The 16,705-nt window shown below is 44.1% G+C and overlaps 1 protein-coding gene across 25 annotated transcripts in view; it reads right to left on the reverse strand.

Annotated features, from left to right (window-relative positions):
• Nucleotides 1–16,699, reverse strand: part of ADGRL3 (adhesion G protein-coupled receptor L3) — a 492,720-nt gene extending 476,021 nt beyond the window's left edge. For all 25 annotated transcript variants that reach the window (XM_042049541.1, XM_042049537.1, XM_042049521.1 and 22 more), the window contains exon 1: nt 15,952–16,699. The gene's annotated coding sequence lies outside the window, so the exon portion shown is untranslated. The remainder of the gene's footprint in view (nt 1–15,951) is intronic.
• Between the last annotated feature and the right edge of the window lie 6 nt (nt 16,700–16,705).

Raw genomic sequence — 16,705 nt, forward strand, 5'->3', positions numbered from 1 at the left:
AAAAAAAGCAAAAGTTCTGTATCTTTATTCCTTTCATATCCAAGGTATAACAGGTATTATTTCTGGAACAACAACACTTCTAAGGTATCTCCAAAATTCACAGGCTTTGGCACATCGTGATTTTGGTCAAGTTGCTGTACACATGCAACTTCCCAATGGAGTGTTCAAATATCATTTTTAATCAGTGACATACTTAGAGCTATCCAAAGAGAAAAGATACGAAACCATAAAGGTCAGCGTGGGGACTGAAGGAAGTTCAGGAGAGAAATGATGAGGCACGAGGGGATTACACCCTGTCACATTTGTACAACTTAACTCAATACTTCTGCTGCCTGGACCTGCAGGCAACAGTGCTGTTAATCATAACAGTATAATACACATATAATACATAAGAGTGCATAATAACCTCGAAGTTATTAGGTATCGGTAAAATAAAGTGACAAGACATTGTACTTTTTAAAGAAACTTTAATTTCCCCCCTATTTTAGCAATATTATGAGTCACCACTAGATTCGACAGCTCCACGTCGAATGAAGCCTCTTCAAGCAGATTCACCTTTTACTTTTCCAAGCAACCTCTTACATGACTAATGTGCAGGAAAATTCAAGTCCACAACATTCAGCTCTCAATTAGAGGCTATTTTTAATTAGCTACAAACACAATATCCAAAGGCTGTATCAGCAGCAACTGGCCTGAATCAACAGAGAGTTTTTGAGGAAAACAAACAAAGCGAGCCCACACAAGAAAACCTCATCTGGCCTTCGTCCAAGCATGCAAACTAAGGGACATTTCCATATCACTTTGAAGATTTCAGTGCATTGGCCAAAGCCAAATTAATAAGGGAAAGACAGCTTCTTCTCAGTTTAAAAACAGAAACTGTTTCTCTACTATACCCTTACCTGACAAGAACAGTATAGAGACAAGCGCAACAAAATCATACCAATATGAAAAAACAGCAAATACATTTTTCATTGGTCTGATATCCTAAAAAGTAAATAAGATGAGAACTGATCAGTAAGGTGGTGGGAAAACTCAAAAGGGAAGGAGAAAAAAGAAAGCCCCATCCATCCCTTCATAATCTCTCACTGCATCCAGCAAATGGAGGCAACCACAGCGCGCTCTGCTCATCCTCCTCCATTGGCACATGCCGATACTGTTTTTGCCACAATGTGACACCAGCACCTAGAGCTGAACACCAAAGTGCAAACATTGCAAGGCAACATCAAGATCTCACAACATGATTTATTTGTGGCTCCCAGCACATCTTCCCAGATGATGAAGTGTCTTGCCAGCACCTGAAATCTAAATACTGAGACCACAAACCTGCATTAAACAAAGCGTTGCTGCTGCTATTATTTTATCCCATCCTGTTCATGAACGATGTCCTCTTGATTAATTTAAATAATTGCTTTGTGTTACAATAGCACCAGTAGATACATATTGATCATCTTTACATACCCTGGATGCCTGACATAATGAGTCTGGAAATGGAAGTGGAGAAAATAAAGAAAATGGAGTCAGCATCCAGCTAGGAAAAAACTGAAGTAGCCAGGAATCAGCCCCTGCTTTGCTGGAAGGGACGACACTGGTCAGGACACAAAAGGATCCTCCTTTCTCCCTCAATCAACAGAAAATTAGCAAGGAGGCTGGAAACTTAACATAATTACACAGTGACCTTTGAACCTTATTACTGCATACACACACACAGGTTTAACTGTATGGCTGTCATTAGTCCCTTACTCCCTAACACAAATTAGCCATGTTAGGCAAAATTAGGCAAAAATTCAACAGCAGTAAAAAGCAAGAAATGTTGCCAAGTGGAATAATTAGCAGGCACTGCAGGTGGACACCTTGTGCTGCCTCCAACATGGGCAGTATCCCCTTCTGGTAGGTTTTGTAACATCTGACAAAGGGGGCTCCCTTGAGCTCTAAGGAGGAACTTTCCCCTCCTTGTGGCATTTGCCTAGCATTAGTTTTTGCCACAGAGTGCTGGCACATCTGGGACCTTCAGCCTTTAAAGTCCACACAACTGTACAAAGTCCTCAAGTTCTGCACAGGTGACTTCCACACAGGGAAAAGGGACTATAAAATAACCTCCTGCTCCCATGCACCCTTGCCAAGGGCCACCACATCTCTCAGGATGGAAGCATCACTGGGGCTTTCACAATGTGCACCAACCCAACCAGCACACCCAGCACATGTGGCAAACAACCTTAATTTTAAAAAGTAGCTTAGCTTTAGGAGCAACAGAACGCTAGTCAAGAATGTCACCTCCTTGATTTAAACAACCACCCTAGAAATTTATCTGTGGTGGATTTTTTGGCTCATTTTCCAGTCCCACTGAAAGTTCAAAATTAGGTGAAACGCTATAGCTCTGCAGCACTTACATAAAAAAAAAAAAGAACAAAAATTTTCAATATTATAACAAGATGTCATTCCCAATTCAGAAACAAATTAGTAGACTCAGCCCAGGAACAGATATATATGGAGGTACTTGGACCAAGTTAGTTCTATAGAGGAGCAGGTATCAAGTAGACTTCAGTCCAGTGAATTTTCCATCTTCCTGACATCTAGCTTAAGGAGAACATAATGGGACCATTACTTTTCCAGCAGGCTGTGCTTTCATATGTAAATTTCATCTCCATAAAGGACCATTTTGGAATGATTGGGGGTTTTTTTAAGGCTGGATTATAACCTATCTTCCATGCAGGGACCCAGATGAAACAAGGCCTGTCTGAGCACCTCACTGAATTCAAGCCAGAGCCAAGAATACCTGTCATCCTTGTGCAACCAGTAAAATGGTTATAAACCCAGCTCTCCTTGCCCTTATCCTTCCTCTTTGTCTGTCACCATCCCAGGATGATGATTTCATGGCAAGCACTTTCATCACCCTCAGCACCAAGCCAGGCCTGAGGACATCATCTAGGATGCTCAAGAGGATGATATTTGCTGGTCTTTGACCCATGGCTCTAGGCTTGCAGTCTCTGCTGAAAAGACAACTCATATCCAGCTGCAGATGTATGGAAGAGCCCCTTAAAATATGATGGGAAGCTACATGCTTACAGACCATGTTCCTCCTCAGTGTAACATATAAAAATCACCTTGCAAGGAGAAATTATCCCTGAAGCTCAGGCAAACATCATGGCAAAGTAAGTGGGGCTCAAAGACACATGAATTCCTGTACTTTACACCCAGCCTCACAAATCTGCATTTGGCAGCTGGTGGGATTAGCAGAGCACCCGGACAGAAAAAATATATGCATCATTAAAAGTTATTAGAAAGTCCTGAGAGCTGTCCAGCTCCTAGGAAAAACAATCCCCTTAACCACAGACCAGGGAAGGCAAGCAGCTGGAGCATCAAACACTGGAGGCCTCCTAAATTGGCACTTCAGGATGTAAGATGTGGAGCTCCCATCTTCTCTCAGTTCCTGTAAGGAAAGGTTTTGGGTTTAACTCTAGAATGAGGAATCACTTAATCACCATCTAACCTGATGTAAAGACACCTGCTGTACAATGCAGGGAAGCAGTGGGGCAGATGGGGATTGATCAAAACATATTTTTGCAGCAGAGGCACTCTGGGGTTCCTTTCCTTTAAAAATGGACTTCCCCCTTCTTTTGCAGGGGAAGACTAAGTCACTCAGAAAACTCACACATCTAGCCCTCAAAGATCACCACAGCCCACTACTGAAAAAGAAATTTTAAAATAATATACTTCCAGGTACTCATGTTCTCAGCTTCATATTGGGAAAAGCAAGTCATGTAGTTGTGTGTCAGCACCTGAAATCCTGTGCACTTCCCACATCCAATGAATTTTTATCCCTGAGAGTTGTATGGAAAACTATAATGACGTTGACTGTTTTGTTGGAAAAACACTTATATACCACTGTATGTCCAATAATGTTTCAAAATTGGAAGCTCCTTTGGAATATGTTTTCCCTGGTGAAAGGTTCCACAGTAGCTGTGCCCAGTATAAAAGCACTGTGATTTCAACTGTCATGGTTTAACCCCAGCTGGCAACGAAGCCCCACAGAGCTGCTCGCTCGCTCCCCACAACAGGATGGGGGAGAGAATCAGAGCAGAAGTGAGAAAACTCAAGGGTTGAGGTAACAGCAGTTTAATAGGTAAAGCAAAAGCTGTGCAGGCAAGCAGAGCAAAACAAGGAATTTATTCACTGCTTCCCATGAGCAGGTGTATGTTCAGCCATAGCCAGGTAAGCAGGGCTCCATCACACATAGTGGTTACTTGGGAAAACAAAAAGACATTACAAACGTCTTCCACTTCCTTCATCTTCCCCCAGCTCTGTATGCTGAGCATGATGCCATATGGAATGGAATATCCCTTGGGTCAGCTGGGATCAGCTGTGCTGGCTGTATTCCCCTCCCAGCTCCCTGTGCACCCCCAGCATCTTTGCGGGTGGGATGGGGTGAGAGGCAGAAGAGGCCTTGACTCTGTGCAAGAGCTGCTCAGCAGTGACCAAAATACCACTGAAGTATTGATACTGTTTCCAGCACGAATCCCAAACACAGACCCACACCAACTAGTATAAAGAAAATTAACTCTAGCCCAGCCAAAACCAGCACACTGATGAGAAAAACAATGAAGATGAGAATATTTACCTACATTTCACATTTTCTCCTGTTGGACACAATATGAGAGGTTAAACACCCTGTGGTGAAGCCTTCCTTCCTTAGTCTCATTGATTTGGAACTATCATGAAACACAGGACTGCTTAAGGGCATCAGCACTGATCACAGGAGTCAACTACCATCAACTACATCAGCACTGACCAAACAGGTCACCCAACAGGGAGTCAAATCCCTGTCTGGGGGTTTGTGTTTGTGGGTTTTGTTTTGTTTATTTCTACAAAATCTAAGCATCTAAAAGCTCTAGCTAAAAGACAAGATTATTGATACAGAGCTAGAGATATATGTGCATCACTTGATATGCCAAACCATATGCCAAGGGAAGTCCTGAAGCATGTAAAGCTTGATCTGAAAATAATTCTCGTCAGAACTGGGGCCTGAATCTGCAACATATGATAATTTCCCTACATCCTATTCTCAGACCTGCCACACTTGGGTTATCTTATCCCACCAATCACATTGCAACACCCTACACCAAAAAAAAATAAAAAGCCCAACCCCCAAAACACATTGCACAGCTGTCTCACTGTCACATCTATTATTCAAGAAAGGTCTCATTGAATAAATGTCTGTTCAGAGGCTCTAAACAAATTTCATTTCTGAGCACCACTGTCTGCAGCCCAGCAGGCCATTTCACCAAGATAAGATCACACATTTAATCAAACGCTTCAAAAAAGAAATACACACCGAGTTTGCTTAATAACATCAAATAATAAAAGTGCAGTGCTGGCAGCATACTAATTTTTAGTGCTCTTTCTTCTTTGAGGGTTGTCTCAATAGTCAAGGTCAACCGTACATGGGATTTCTTCTAATTAGGGCTTCTGGTAATGGCTAGACCTGCTTAGTCTCACTACTTAGCCATGGTTTTCCCTAAAACGAAGACATCTCTCTTTCATTTTAAATTAAATCACTGCAGCATCCCACCCAAGTGCAACAGACAAAACTGCATAACTCCGCTAATTCAATAGAGGACATAAATGAAAGAAACAAAAACCACGTATTTGTGGTCAACAAGGAATCATCCACACAAACGTCTATGGTATAAAAGGAAAAGTGATTTAGAGTAAAAAAAACCCCGAAACATTGATTATCTGCTTGGTGTTTAACTATAGCTCCTACTGCAGCACGGCACAGACCTATTTTTAGTTAGAAATTGGGAGTGGACTTGGCACCCCTAGGTCAAAAAACACTTTGCCCTTTATTTTATTGTAGTAATAAGAGGAACCAGCACAAAAATGCAGCATTATGTTACTACTACTGCAAAATACATCTGTAGTACTACAGACCAGACTTAAATGGTATTCTTCACTAACTTGCCTATTACTCAATTAATAATTATTTATTTATGCATTTAAGTAATCAACTTTACCACAATGACAACTGCTGAAACAGGCTTTGCCCCCAAATTACGTGAACTTGGGATAACCGTGGACTCTTGCTGTGCTCAAGCCTGCAGCTTGAAAAGGGTCAAACAAAAGCTGGCATCCTCACCCTTACAGCCTGGCTCATAGGTTATGATGGGCTGCCCTTTGCTTGCTTGGGATGAGGGAGCAACCAAGCATAAAGGCATTGGAGAAGACAACCCCCCATCTGCTGCTCCCAAATCTTAAGACAAACAGTGAGGCAGCTCTCAGATATATTCCCCATCATATCCCATTTTCCCTGTCAAAAACATCCCTTCAGACACTGTGGAGGTCCAGATTCTCCCCTTGAACAGGGACATTACAACTTAGTCTAGGATGCCATAAGCAATTGCTTGAGTCTATTGGCAAACATCTAACATGTTTCAAACATCCCGAGTTTCACTCAGGGTCTCAGCTCCACTGCAAACACAGGGCTGCTCAGCTGGGAATATCCTCATGTGCTCAGTGATGTGTGCCTGTATTTCTCACCAAAACAAGGATACTTACACAGGTATTATTCCCTTGTTGCAGTGGATATTGTTTACCTCGACTTCAGCAAGGCTTTACACACTACCTCTCACAACATCCTCACAGGCAAGCTCAGAAAGTGTGGAATGGATGAGGGGACACTGAGGTGAATTGAGAAATGACTGCACTACAAGTCCCAGAGGGCCATAATCACTGCACAGGGTTCATTTGGAGGCCTGTCAGTGGTGCTGTCCCCCATGGCTCAATACTGGGTCCAGTTAATCAGTTACTTAGACAAAGGGGCAGATACCTCCTCAGCAAGTTCACTGATGACACAAGGCTGGCAGGAGTGGCTGAATCTCCAGAGACGTGCAGCCCTTCAGCAGAAATCATCTGAAATTCAGCAAAGGCAAATGCAGGGTCCTACACCTGGGGCAGAATAACCCCACACACCAGCACAAGCTGGGTGCTGAGCCCCTGGGGAGCAGCTCTGTGGAGAAGGACCTGGAGGTCCTGGTGGGCAACAGGATGTCCATGACCCAGCAGGGCCCTGGTGGTCGATGGTATCCTGGGGTGTATTGGAAAAAGCATTGCCAGCAGGTTGAGGGAGGAGATCCTGCCACCCTGCTCAGCCTTGTTGAGGCCTCACCTGGAGTGCTGTGTCCAGTGCTGGGCACCTCAGGACAAGAGAGACAGGGAGCTCCTGGAGTGAATCCAGTGGAGGCCTAGAAAGATGATGGGGGGCCTAAAGCATTAAGGGACTGGAGCATTTATGGAAGAAATTCTTTACTGTGAGGGTGGTGAGGCACTGGCACAGGTCACCCAGAGAAGCTGCGGATGCCCAGACAGTGAGTGTTTGAGGCCGGGCTGGATGGGACATTGAGCAACCTCGTCCAGTTGGAACATATCCCTGCCCATGGAAGGGGGGGAACGAGATGATCTTTAAGGTCCCTTCCAACCTGAACCATTCTATGATTCCATGATTCTGTTTCTCTCACTGAAATGCAAATAACAGGCTAAGAGAGCTGGGCCTGTTCAGTCTTAAAGAGATGACTGAGAGGGGACCTCATCAATGTCTATGAGTATCTGAAGGGAGGTGTCAAGATGATGTTTCCAGGCTCTTCTCAGTGGTGCCAAGCAAAAGGAGAAGAGGCAACAGGAAGAAACTGAGGCACAGGAAGTTCCACCTGAACAAGAGGAAGAACTTTTTTTACTGTGTTTGGTCACCAAGCACTGGAACAGATTGGCCAAAAAGACTGTGAGTCTCCCTGACTAGAGATATTCAAGGATAGTCTGGATGTAAACCTGTGCAATGTGCTCCAGGATGATCCTGCATCAGTAGGGAGGTTGGATCACATGACCCACTGTGGTCCCTTCCAACCCTGTGATTCTGTGATTTCAGCCTCCCTTCTGAAAATCAGCAATGTTGTACAGAAAAAGGCTACCCACTCCTGCAATCGAAAGGCCTTGCACAGACCTTAGAAAGGCTCATTGCAAATTGGTGACCTACTTAAGGAGATCTATAAAGTGTATTACGATTGTAATCGTGGATCCCTTGTCAGAAGGTCACAAGTTATCCCTCTACACAGCGCAATTGCTATATTTCAAATACCTATCAGGAAGAATTTTACTCAAGGAGGTATGTGTCGTTTTGGAGTTGTACCAAATAAAGCAGCAATTGTAACATTACTGTCCTCTAAAAAAAAAAAACAAAACCCACACAGACATTCCACACACCTGCATCCATTAAAGATAATCCAAAATGACATTTTCTTGAAGAAGTCTGTGCTGTGGGAATTGCAAGTGCAGTAGTCACATCATAATTTCCCTCGGAAGGAAGTGGGATACATACATCAAATTTCCAAACTATTACAGCCTGTGATTGTAATATCCAAAATCCAAAGGAATGACATTTTAGATTACACACACAGTTCCAACGAGCTTTAGCTGAGACACCATGTCCAGTATAAAAATCTGTGGTGTGCTGGAAACAAGAACGGCTGTTCTCTGGATACTCCGGATAAGCCATCTACTACAGGATTACAGACCAGTATTGTGTACCCCCACACATTAAAAAAATCATTCGGGATAGAATCCCAAAGTCTTTTGTAAATGCAGGGAAAAAAAAGGAAGGAGACAAAAAACCCCAAAAAACCAAACCAAAAATGCAAAAGAACACAGCAATAAAAGTGGCAAGTAAGGATTCACATTACATATCACATATGGGTAAAAAACCTGCAGCATATATCTTGCTGAAACAAAAACACTCAAACAAAAAAAACCTGTGCCCTTTGAAGTGAGTGGTGGGAATTTGCACCATTTCGAAATCACAATGTTTCAGTCAGTAACACACAAGCAAAGGCAGAGTGAAAGAAAAGGAGTTAACATGATCCCTGAAACTCTCCTCAACTGTCTCCATCAGTGAAATGTGTTAAGAAAGACAGCTACAAAGGGTGCTTCTTTTTTCTTTCCTCCAGCAGTCTTTGGAACAGAAAAAAATAAAAATAAAAAAATAAATAAAATAAAATAAAAGGGGGGGGGGGGGGAGGAAAGAAAAAAAAACGAGAAAAAAATCCAGAGAGCTATTGAAAATCTCCTTACAGGGTCAGCTGTCACTGGAATGCATTTGAGTATTCAAGGTACCCACCCATGCAGAACATCAAAAACTGGGCTTGGGTCCCTCCCCTATTCTCACGGGCTGAAGCCAAGGCTTGCTTTGCGACACTGAAGAGGGAGGCAGTGCAGTGCCTCTGCAGGGCTGGTAAAGAGAGACCCACCGACCAAACAGAACATGGGCACTGCTTCTGCTTAAGGCTTCACTCGTCTCCTGGCGTCCTCCAACACAACACACCGGCTTTATCACTAAAAAAACAGACAAAAGCTCAGCAGCTCCCAGTGCTGGGCTCTTCTGAGCTAAATTCCCCATCTAACCTAGGCCTGCCCAAAGTTAGGCAGCATACTTGCAGCTAACATGCCCCTTACTCCTTGCTTCAAGGAAAATGTTGACATCCCCAAGTACGCTGCAAACAGCACTTCTGCAACACAGTGAAGCTTCTCTTCCTCACTGTGACCACAGTGAAAAAAAATCTCATTAAGGCAGGCTTGGGATCAGCAACTTCAGAATGGAAAAAGCCTGCTACAACAAATAAGCAAGGACCAGCACTGACTCTGATAAAACATGTGGTTGCTCAACACATCTGAAACTGTAGTTCTGTTTTGGTGTTGGACTACTAACCAAGCAACTCAGTTAAATTTTAAAACTGCAGGCCCATGCACAAGTTATTGTCCATTACTGCACCTACCGAAAAAGAATCAGAAAATAAATAGGGAGAGTCTTTCCAGCAAGGGAATAAAAAAAAAAAATAATACTCTATGCATCAGCACCATCATTTCACAAACAAAACCTATGTATGCACACACTCAGACATACAGATGTAGGTATATATGTCCTGGGTATAGGTACAATTCTTAGATTGCACCTGCACCCAAAATTCTTTTTCACTTCCCTGAGTTTGACAAAAAAAATCAGAACAGTGTCTGTTCCCCAAATCATGGTATTTATGTGTCTATATATGTGCCTGCACATAATAAACAGATGCTCTAAGACTGCATTAGTCAGAACATTCCTATCCCCTGAACTTTAAACAGTGTTCACTGATGCAGTGCCCTCACCTCTGTAAGTAGATTCTTGCTTCCCAGGGAGTGGGAAAGGGACTTAACTGTAAAAACTTATATACACTGCATGGAATGACTCTTACAAATGAATTACTTGCCATTGGTAAAAACCACTACGAGTCTTATCCAAAGGGGCCATGTTTAGACTAGACCTCTTTTAGAACAGTGCTGTGCAACCCTGGCACCTTTGAGCAGGATTTTGCAGTAGGGCAATTCATGGCTAAATTTTAAGCACTACTTCTACAAAAGCACAGAGAGTCCCATTTCACTTCATTTTAACTTTGCATTGCTGTAAGAAAACACTCATATTGGTCCTTTGTATTTATGACACTTTGCTCTAACTTTCAGAAGCGCATAGCTCCGTTCCAAAGTTCAAAATCAATTACTTTACCTGATATAAATCAATGCAACTGCAATCAAATCAGTAAAGCTCTTACAATTAATAGTAGCAAAGCTATAATCCAACCTACTCAAAACACTGTGCATAATATTTCAAAGCTGTTCCCTGACAGGTACCCACTGCAATGAATCGGAGTTGTGCCACAGGCCTCCGAAGCATTAGGTTTGTAGCCACTGAAATAATTCCTGTGTAATTACTCACATGTTGACCAACGTGCTTTAAAAAAATAATTTTCAAAAATCCTGGCAGAGTGAGCACCAATGGATGCTCTGTAAAGGTTCAGTACTCTTAGGCATTTAAATGAAATCTACAACTTCATATTGCCTAACTGGGACAGCTGCCAAACTCTTCTTGCTTTCTTCAGAATGGTGTATATTTCTCGACCCTTGAAACTGAAAGCTGTCAAGCCTCAAACAAAAGTGTATTGATTTTAATTTTTGACTGTTTTCATGAACACATTGTAGAAGTGTACACAGATTTCAACTCTTCATCTGTGTTCGTTGCTTTGTTCAGCCCGAAATGCCACGTCTGGAAAAGATGTTACAAAACGATTACTAGAAACTTGATGTTGAAGCAGGGGAATGTTTTTGAAAAGACACCACATTTGAGATTCTAGAGCTTCTTCTCAGAAGATACCACATGTGAGATTCTTGGAGCATCCTCCCCTCACAGGGAAGCCAACAGAAGTGCTCCATTGACTACAGTGGGAACTCCCATCACACATGCAGTTGTTACCTCCTCAGATGGGAGTGGGCCTGAAGAAGTAGAGGTGAAAAGTTCAAAGGGGGGGGGGGGGGGGAGACTCAGCCAGAGGAAAACAGAGGTTTCAGACAGGCTGGAAAAAATCCCACACTGAGCACCACTTAGTAAGTAAAACTGTGGTTCAGAACACTATTAAAATGACGTTTTCATTGCCTGAAAAGACTAGCTACCTTGCTATAGTTACAGATGCTTGGTGCAATGACTGGTAAAAACATCTGCCTTACAGGCAAAATCAGAAGGCTCTCTGAAAAGACTGCTGAAGTAAAAGCTGTAGTGTCAAGGTGTCCTTAGAGAAGTTGTCTTAAAAATGAACACATAGCTTGCCGCCAGGAATTTCAGACTGCACTGTAAAGATTATCTAGTGAGGAACGTAAAGCAAGCATTACACTGCTAACCTGGAGGCCAAAAACAGGCAATGAGATAACGTCCTAGATAGAATCACATCACAGATTTGAGTAGGAGGTAGTTTCCTTGCCATTGAAGAAGGCAAGAATTAAAAGTAGATGCTTAAAAGCAAAGTTCTTCTACTTCATCAGCCTGCTCTGGGAGCTTGCACTGCCAGTAAGCACTAGGATGAGATCAGGGAGTGCTGGAGCATCTCAACACCTACAGAAATAGGACATATTCACATGCATCCCAAGTAGGGATTAAAGAGCCTGACATTAAGTGCTGGTGAGGATCATGACAAACATTTGGCAAGCAGGCATGACCCCAAGAGATGAGGCAGTCAGAGACCAGCATGTCACACCACCTTACTGGGACAGGTACACTCCTACAAATACACCAGCGCATACTGAACTCCTACAAATGACAATTTCTAGCTCTTCATCCTGCAACTGAAAGCACTGCCTAGAGACCTAGCAGAGACTGAAGTGTGGATGTACACTCAGAATTTGGCATCATGGTGCATTTCCCATATTCCCATCCCAGCAGGAGGGCATCCGTGGAATGCGAAAAGGACCAGCAGGGAAGAAATGGATGTCCATAAACACCTCTCCAGAATGGCAGTGCTCACCAAGTACATCCCACCCCAATAAGCATCCCATTATAAGGGGCAGAAAAAAACTTATTTTGCAGGTCTGTTCTGATTGTTTCAGTATTGTCCTCAACAACACATCAATATTGTGATGTCTAGCTCTCAGATTATCACCACTCCAAAAAAAATTATTTTTTGAGTTGTTCTTCCAAACCTCTTGTGATGTGCAAGAAGTCTCTAGAGAATAAAAATTTTTATCAGAATCATTCCAATCACAGCACCGGGCTGTTTCTACAACCACCAAGTAACATAATTACAACAGAAAAAAAATTAAAAGGAACTTATTTAAAGCATAGAAATCCTTGTGCCCATCCTCCATGCTTTAGCTTTTCCCTGATCCATTCTTGCTCCCTGAATTCCATCTCTTTCATCAATCTTTAACCCATCCTTTATACCATGTCATGCATTAAATAGCTTCCTAGTCAATCTACACCAGTCCCAACACTATTAGTATTAAAATTAATAATAAATCACCCATTCCTGGGACTTCTCCATTTACAAAGACTTCCTGCCCCCGTGTGCATGAATAAATGTGTTGATGATGCATCCACTCATGCTCTGAATGTGAAAACCCTGACGGCAGCATCAGGCCCTCCAGCTCAGTGCTGCCCAAAGCTAAAGGTCATGCATATTGCTCTCCAGTCCTGGCCAATAATTCGCTCTACCTGCCTCTAAATATTTATTTTTCTAACAGCCCTACAACACTGGGCTGAGACACCCAGCTCATCAGTCAGCCGACTGGATGTGTGTGCCTGCATATTCACCTACAAACCTGCTTGCACTTCCCTCCCAGATAGCAAAGAGCTCTGGCTTCATGTTTGCACCAGCAGGCACAGGGTAATTTGCTTTCTGTTTTAGGAGGAAAAAAGCCTTTTCTGCAATTAATGCTTGGATAGGCAAGCTGAGTACCTCAGCCATATCACCCCCGAGTGGGAGGAACGACGTGGTCCCCACAGCATCCCAACCTGTGGGATACACAGCCAAGCAAACAAATGAGGGGGGTGGAGGGATGGACCCAGCAGGGCTCAGGGACAAACCCAAATATTCTAGGCTGAGACATAAACTACTTAATCTCAGGAGGGCACCAAGAAACTGAAACATGAGCTCTTGCTTTTGTCACAAAAAAACGTCTCCGTGAGGACTCGGTAGCCTCAACTTAATAAATACCAATAAAATCTCACTGCCCCACAAAGCAGCACTCGATGTTTTCACTGTCATCAATCTACACTGTTATTTATCTTGTTCTGGGATTCAATGTGAAACTAAACATACCTTCTCCTAACCACCTCAGGAAGAAAAAGGAAAATACATATTTAAGAACAGAAATTATATGGAACTCATAGATCAAGACTAGCTTTATAAAAACTTCACTCCTTTTGGAATTAAACACACCATAGATTTGTATCCACTTTATTTTTTGCTAGCAGGTAACAAGACAACAGTCACCTTACAGTAAATCAAGCCTAAATAAGGAAAAAGTACTCTTAAAGTACTCTTAAAGAGCAGGAACAGGAGCAGCCTCAACCACAACAACGGGGACTGATTCTTTTTCTCTCAGAACAATTTAATCTTTAGGAAAAAAATACAGCTTTACCATGGAGCCCTAACCTGAACTTTGTCACCCAACATTGGCATAGATCTTAAGTGACGACTGCAGACTTTTTGACAGCAGCCCATTCTAACCTGCAACACCTGGTTTACTCCCATGAAAAACTCCATAGAAGAATTTTTCCTAATGAATGCACAGTAGAAGCCTGTTCGTATTGCAAACCCCTGGAAATGATGATAAATGAGCTCTACAAAGCACATGCTACTACTCAATACCAAGCAGGCAGCATTGGCTGCACTCTTAAGAGGCAGCATTCCACAATGAAAATGGAATTCATTTCTTTTCAACTCCAGGGAAGATTTCTTCTTGGTCAGCTTTGAAAATTTTGATCCTGCACTCTGGAATAATCAGTGCTATAATACACAGAGAAACTGCAGCCAGTAGACTACCTAGCTGCCTTGTATCAAGAAACAGATGGCATTTTCACCCTTTTTCTTGCATCTCAGCCTCCCTCTAAGCAGCTGGCTGCCTGGAACCAGAACTGTGAGAGTGGAAATGGCAATAACTCCTAAGAAGTGATCTAAACAGGAAAGTAAATAAAATAGACATAGGTTGTTTTGGCTAAAGCAATAATGAACACTACAGTTGACAAGCAGACAACAATACATTGCTGTTGGCCAAAATACGAGTTGTTTCAACCACCGCAGAGAACAATCTCATGCCTACCAGGAAAAGGAGAGAAAGAGAGCCTCTTTTCCTACCTCACCATCCCTCAAGCAAAATCAAACATCCGCCTGTCTATAGGGGAAAGGGTGAGGGGAAAAAAAAAAACAACTGCACGTATTGGAGGTCAGCGTTACTTCCATGGACAACTCTGGATGCAAGGCTGCTGATCAAACTCAGTCCTCGAAGACAATCCCCCGAATACCCAGGGCACATCTCTGGGGTAGTGTAGCTACATCTTCATTAGCACTAACGGGCACCAGCTGGAGGTAGGCTCCTTAAATTGGGCAACAGGGCTGCTCTCTGGCCGATGGCAGGGGGGAATCATCAGCCTTACAACCGTACTTCCAAGTTATGCAGTCAAAAGATGACTGCAAAGGGAACACAAATAATTAATTAAGGGAGCAAATAAACAAAGGGTTAAAAGGAAAAAGGCATTAAAAATGCAATTTTCGTCGTTCAGCCATACACATCGGCCCTTGCTCAAAACAAACGCCAGTTCTATACTGTTAGGAGCCAGCGAACGCAGCCTCACAGGCAGGAGGTGAGGAGCTCTGCGCATCCCTACCTCCACCGTACGTTTCGCTCTCCGGCTGCACGGCAAGGCGAAGCTCGCGTCTACCTGTAACCCGGGGCTGCTGGATGCAGACCTCTACCCTACCCTCTCACGTCCACGCACAGGCAGCCCCCAATGCACACCCCAATTCGGCAACATCCCCCCATTCATGCCCCCTGATATCCAAGAAAGCAATTGCTTCTCGAGGCACCCTTCAGCAATTAAACAGCAACACAGATCCACGAAGGAGTGAGCATGAAGACTGGGGAAGATTGAGGAAACATAATGAAACTCAGGAATTCCTCAGTATAACACCAGCAAACCCCGCGGTCCAACGTGGTGCCTTTCAAAAACAAAACACAAGAAACCAAAAAAAAAAAAACCAAAAACAACCCCAAGAGAGAGCAAGAACAAAACCTACCAGGTCCCCTCCATCTCCTCACTGCCTTCGCCACCCTAGCTGTCCACAGCCAAACAAGACTGGAGCGTACAAGGCATTTTCAAACAAGATGCACACCCCTTGTCTCCACTGCCCCCCAGCATGCAGCCCCAGAGAGATGCTCCCCCGTTGCCTGGAGGATCCAGCCCCCCCTGAAGACAAACTATCCTTATTATAGCATAATTCAATCCAAGCGTGCGCCCAGCGCGGCCGGCACCCTTCAGCCCAACGCAAGCGGGCAAGGGTGCAACCGAGGGCCAGGCAAGGGCTGCTGAGCATCCATCCGCTGGTTAGTTACCTTTAGTCACCTCCGGCTCCTGAGATGCGAGTCCCCATCAGATCCTCAACAACCTGCAGCAGGGAGCTGCTGCCACAATCCAGCCATTAAAACCAGGGGTGGGAGTAGGAAGCAGACCTGGCCACAGTACCAAAGCCCCCAGCCAGAAGCAAAAGGGGGGGATGAGAAGCACGGAACGTCCCTCAAGCAAGGAAAAATTAAAAAAAAAAAAAAAAAAAAGAGAGAAAAAAAAAAAGGAAAAAATAGAAAGAAGTAAAGTCTCTCCTTTTCTGCCGTGTTCTTCTGCTACAGAAGCTTCCTCCCGGAGAATGAGGGTGTGTGGGGATGGGGGAGGCGATCGCTCCCTCTTCTTCCCCGCTGTCGCCGACCCCTCTGGACGAAAGCCCCGCTCCGATTTACCTCCTCCAGGTGGGCAACTTCAGAGCAAGGTGATGTCTCCGGAGCCGGCACCACCAGCCAGGCGATTCGGATGCGGCAGAGTCATTGCCTGTGCTGCTGCTGCCGCTGCTGCCGCCGCTGCTGCTGCTGCTGCTGGGGAAGAACAGCCGCTGCCGAAGAGACCACCAAAAAAAAAAAAAAAAAGGAGAGAAATCGTCCACCATCCCCCTTTCTCTCTCTCCCCTCCAGCACCAGCCGCTCTTCGCATCCGCTCCCCTGCCCGCGGCCCCTCGCTCCGCCGGGGCTGGGGGACACAAAGGCGCCCGCGCAGAGGGAGGCGGGTGGTCCTCAGCCCCTCGCGCTCCGCAGACACCCT

Source organism: Corvus kubaryi, unplaced genomic scaffold (assembly GCF_017639235.1).
Source record: "Corvus kubaryi isolate FWS band 111438036 unplaced genomic scaffold, C.kubaryi_AGA036_p1.0 71, whole genome shotgun sequence".
NCBI lineage: Eukaryota > Metazoa > Chordata > Aves > Passeriformes > Corvidae > Corvus > Corvus kubaryi.